The 5,416-nt window shown below is 37.5% G+C and overlaps 1 pseudogene; it reads right to left on the reverse strand.

Moving 5' to 3' along the window:
- Positions 1–3,490: 3,490 nt before the first annotated feature.
- LOC112812924 (large ribosomal subunit protein eL28-like) lies at positions 3,491–3,932 on the reverse strand (annotated as a pseudogene).
- Between the last annotated feature and the right edge of the window lie 1,484 nt (positions 3,933–5,416).

The raw sequence follows: 5,416 nt of genomic DNA on the forward strand, positions 1-5,416 counted from the left end.
ATTATTTTTTAAAAGATTTTATTTATTTGAGAGAGAGAGAGAGAGAGTGTGTGTGTGTGTGTGTGTGTGTGTGTGCAAGAGAGGGGAGGGGCAAAGGGAGAGAATCTCAAGCAGACTTCCCGCTGAGTGCGAGCCTGATGGGGGGGGCTTGATCTCAGGACCCTGAGATCATGACCTCAGCCAAAAAGAGTCAGACACTTAACAGATTGAGCCACCCAGGTACCCCCAAACTTTGTATTTTATTTGAGAGAGGTTTTAGATTTGCAGAATTACCATGTAGATAATGTAGAGAGTTCCCATATACACCACATCTTTACCAGTGCTGTTACCATCTGGCATTAATACAGTATTAATACATATATTTCTATATGTAAAGATCTGTATCTTTATTAAGCTGAAATTGGTTCATACTGATGTCTCCAGCTCTAAACCATTACCACATGTCTCATTCTGACTTCCTTCCCTGTAACCTCCCACTCCAGCAATGAGATTTGACTCCCATTGTCTGCCATCCAGTTAATTAACTGTTTAATTCCAGTATGAATGTATGGTGTTTTCAGAATTGCTAACCTATACCCCCACGGGAATAGTTCTATCAACTCGAGTACAGTGGTTAAATATAGGTTCTTTTGCTTTAAGTCTTATAAACTCTTCTCATTTTCAAGTTGACTTACATCAGCACCTTTTTATCCACTATCTGAAGTGAGGCTGTTCCAAACTTTTCTAATACATTGAGATTGTTTTGTCACATTCTGCATTCCATCCTGAGATCTCCTGACTTCCTAAAGGTGTTTTTTTTTTTTTTTTTTTTTTTTTTTTGCACACATTAGGCTTAGTCTGTGCTGTTAAGCCCTATGGGTTTTGACAAAAGCTTAATGTATTATCCTCACCATTACAGGGTCATATATTCTGTAAAAGGCAAAACTATAGAGACAGTTAAAACATTAGTGGTATCCAGGGATTTGGGCGAAAGGATATGAGGGTTGAATAGCTGAAGCATGATGTTTTTTTAGAGTGAGCCAGGAAGTGTTCTTTCTGTTTCTATTTTCTGGAAGAAACTGTATAAACTTACTGTCATTTTCTCTAAGTATTTGATGCATTTCCCCATTGAAATCACCTACGTCTGGTACTTTCTTTTTTGGAAATTTATTATTTCAAAATTTCATTAATAGATATAGGGCTATCAAGTTAACTATTTCTCCTTCTGTGTGTTTTGGCAGTTTGTGTCTTTTAAAGAATTCGTCCATCGGTAGTTATCAAACTTGTGGGTAAAAGAAATGTTCTTAGGGTTCCTTTATTATCATTTGAATCTTCATGTGATTAATGGTGAGGAACCCCCTTTCATTTTTGATATTGGTAATTTGGGTCTTCTCTCTTTTTTCATTGGTTAACCTCTCTATGAGTTTATTAATTTTATTGATCTTTTGGTTTCACTGATTTTCTCTATTGGTTTCCTATTTTCAGTTTCACAGATTTCTACTCTAATTTTATTTTTTTCCCTACCACTTGCTTTAGGCTGAAATTGCTCTTCTTTGTCTTGTTTTCTAAGGCTTAAGCTGAACTTACTGATTTTAGGTCTTTCTTTTCTAATGTGTACTTGTTGCTATAAATTTCCCTCTAAGCTCTGCTTTTGCTGCCTCTCACAAATTTTGAAAAGTTGTATTTTCATTTTCATTTAATTCAACATATTTTTATATTACGTTCTTGAGATTTTTGTTTTTGACCCATCTGTTACTACAAAAGTGTTGCTTAATATCCAAATATTTTGAGATTTTCCAGGTGTCATCTTCTGTTGATTTCTCTTTTAAATTCCATTGTGGTCTGAGAACATACTTTGTATGATTTCTGTTTTTTGTTTTGTTTTGTTTTAATTTGTTAAGGTATATCTTATGGTCTAGAATGTGATCTATCTTGGGGGACATTCCTTGCAAGCTTAACAAGAATGTATGTTCCACTGATGTTGAAGAGAGTATTCTATTAATGTCAATTAGATCAAGTTGATTGCTGCAGCTGTTCAAGTCACCTATATCCTATTGATCTCCTACCCCCTTGACCTATCAAGTAGTAACAGAGGTGTTGAAGTCTCCCAACTATTAATACTGGATTTGTCTTATTTCTTTTGTCACTTTGATCAGTTTTGGCCTCCTGCATTTTGGGTGCTTTGTTGTTATGTTCATACATATTTAGGATTGTTATGTCTTTTGGAGAATTGACTCCTTTGTTATTTTGTCTTCCTCTTTTTATGCCTGACAAATTCCTTTGCTCTGAAGACTACTTTGTCTCAAATTAACATAGCTACTCTAGCTTTCTTTGATTAGTGTTGGTATAATGTATTTTTTCTCCTTATTTTTAAAGTACCACAGTCTGAATATTTAAAGTAGACTCCTTGTGCGATTCTGCCCTTCCAAAAAAAGTCATTGCTTTTTTTGTGTGCTTACTTTGTTTCTTGTTGTAAGGACTGGAGTGATGACTTCCAAGCTTTTTATGTGTCAGAGCTGAAACCAGAAGTCTTACTAATCTTTTAAAAATCAACATCTTCTTGGGGCACCTGGGTGGCTCAGTCAGTTAAGCGTCTGACTCTTGATTTTGGCTCGGGTCATGATCTCGGGGTCTTGAGATCAAGCACCAAGTCAGGCTCTGTGCTCAGCTTGGAGTCTGCTTGTCTTTCTTCCTCAGCTCCTCCACTGCTCTATTTCTCTGTCTCTGTCTCTCTCAAATAAAAAAAATAAATAAATAAAATAAATAAATAAATAAATAAATAAATAAATAAATAAAATCTTAAAATCAACATCATCTTGCTATCTTCTTTCTCTCCAACCTGTATAAAAATCCTTCCCTTTTTTTCTCACAACCTCTTTGAGGGGGCTTCCTCAGCAGAGCTGTTTGACCTCTGGGAATACTGTTTTGTTCTTTATATCATAGCTATTTGCCTCTTAAAATTCACAGAGGGCTATAGCACCTCACTCTCTACCCAGAAATTCTACTAGTTCTTACACCTGGTCCAAACAATGATGTCAGTGTCACTCCTGCCTCTGTGAAACATTCATACATACTTTCTTGTAAAGATTCCACTGTGTTTTCTTTTGGTTTCCTTTGGAAGGGCTCTAGACTATCAGTCAAGTTGTATGAATCCCAACTGAGAACCTAGTTTAAATTCCTTCTTGTGGGGTCCTGAAGGGCATAAAAAGTAAGGGTCTAGAAATTGGGGTAGATGAACATCCAATTTCAATGTTTCTAATAGTCAGGATATGATGGCTTGTGCCATCATAGTAGGTGACAGATAACAGTATAGATTTTCACATAACCCGAGGTATGGTGGGAGATAGTCCAGAGTTGGGCAGGCTGGGATTGGGCAACACCTCAAGAATACAACTTAAAAAAATATGTGTCTACTCTATCAAACCTAGTGTGTTTTGCATCTTTGTTTCAAGATGGCTGCCCCATCTGCATCTCTCTTTCTCTCTCTTTCTTTTCCAGGCGGTTGACATCTTTACACTTTGGAGGTGGAGGGAAGGTGCTCCAGAGCTCTCGGTAAGGCAGGCTGCTTCTTCTTTACCATCACAGGCTTCTGACTGTGCAGGATGGCTCTGGTTGTGTGAGTGGCGGCCATGCGCAGATCTGGGTGATACTTGTTCTTGCAGATCATGTGCCTGATGCTGCTGAGGGTGGCCCGGGCATTCTTGTTCATGGTGGTCCTCAAGTAGGTGCTGGTGGGTTTTTGCTGGTGGGATCTTGGCTTTATGATCACTGCTACACCTTTGCCCTTAGCCCCAGGCTCCACGCCCACAGTCCAGCGGTGGATCAGCCCATTGTAGTAGAAGGAGTTGTGAGCCTTCAGGTTATTGGGGTCAGTACTGAACGTCTGCTTGTTCCTCTTCATCAGGAAACTGGAGCAGTTCCACAGGGACCATCCATTGCAGGTGGGCAGACATGGTGGCAGCTCCTCTCACTATGGCAGCCAGAGATGGAAAGGGCATTTATCATATAACAGGAAGGAAAAAGAAGTGCCCCTATTAGCTCTTTGTTTATAACCAGTTATATCACATGGGCACCCCTTATGGATGAGATACAGGAAATGAGTGTAGCCTTTCTAGGAAGTATGCTATGGAGAAGGAGTTGAGGATGAGTGTGAAGTAATGCATGGTGGCAGCCTTTGTCAACTGGCTGACCCAAGTTTCAGAAACAATATACTATGTCATTTGATCCTTATCACAACTCTCTGTCATAGATACCAGATGGTCGAAAGTCTGATGTGGATTGAGGGGCAGGTGTTCAGACTTCGATATCATTATTTTTCTTCCTTCTTGTCTTTCCAGACCTATTTCACAATTCTACTCCTTCATGAAACTGGGCCACTCCAGTCTCTTTTCATGAAGAAACTCTTATTTTCTAGGCTAGCATTTTCAATAACACTATATTGTAAGTTTTGATATCTACTCTAAGAAACTCTTTTTTCTGTTGATAACTTATTCATGCAGTTCCTGGTGATGTTAATGATAATCATAGTGTATTTTCAAGAAGAGAATACAATTTACCCTAAAAATAACTCTGAAAAATATCTCTGATTCAGTCCTTCAGAAATCCTACACTGAAAAAATTCAATTGTGCCCTTTATTTCTTGTTTTTGCTCTTTTTGTCATCAAAGATAAATATTGACAAGGGGTAAATATTTTGACATGAGAAAAAAGAGATGAAATCTCTTAGACAAAAAGGCGAAGGAAGAAATAGTCAATTTACCAAAAACAGGTATATAAATGGAAAGTGAGGGGCATCTGGGTGACTCATTTGGTTAAGCATCCAACTCTTGATTTTGGCTCAGGATGTGATCTCAGGGTCTTGAGATCGAGCACCTCGTGGGGCTCCATGCTCAACACGGGGTCTGCTTGTCCATCTCCCTCTGCTCCTCTGCCTGCTCATTCTCTCTCTCTCAAATAAATAAATAAATAAATAAATAAATAAATAAATAAAATCTTTTAAATGGAAAGTGAGCATATGAAAATGTTCAACTTAAGAGATAATAAAAGAAATGCAAATTAAACAATGAATTTGTTTCATCCATAAATTTCCAAATTATAAAATATTAACACCCAGCTTTAACTAAAGTTGAATGAATTAAGTTGCCTCATAAAGGCCCGATGTAAATTAGTATAAGCTGACATAAGTTTACTAGAGGGCAATATGGAAATCTGCGTTAAGATACTTAAAAATATTCACAGTGCATGAGCCATCAATTTCACTTCTTAAAAATGGATCCTCAGGAAATTAAGACAAATGTCCATTGGGATATAGCCAAAGTGTAATATTTTTAGTGTTACTGATGGCAAAATGTTTATAGTATGTATGTGTGTATGTATATGGAGGGAGACTAAACAACACTGAACAGAAATCTGTTTAAGCTTATTTATATAAAAACTAT

The sequence above is a fragment of the Callorhinus ursinus genome, unplaced genomic scaffold (genome assembly GCF_003265705.2).
Source record: "Callorhinus ursinus isolate GAN/ISIS: 27379988/994484 unplaced genomic scaffold, GSC_fseal_2.0 scaffold16, whole genome shotgun sequence".
Taxonomy (NCBI): Eukaryota; Metazoa; Chordata; class Mammalia; order Carnivora; family Otariidae; genus Callorhinus; species Callorhinus ursinus.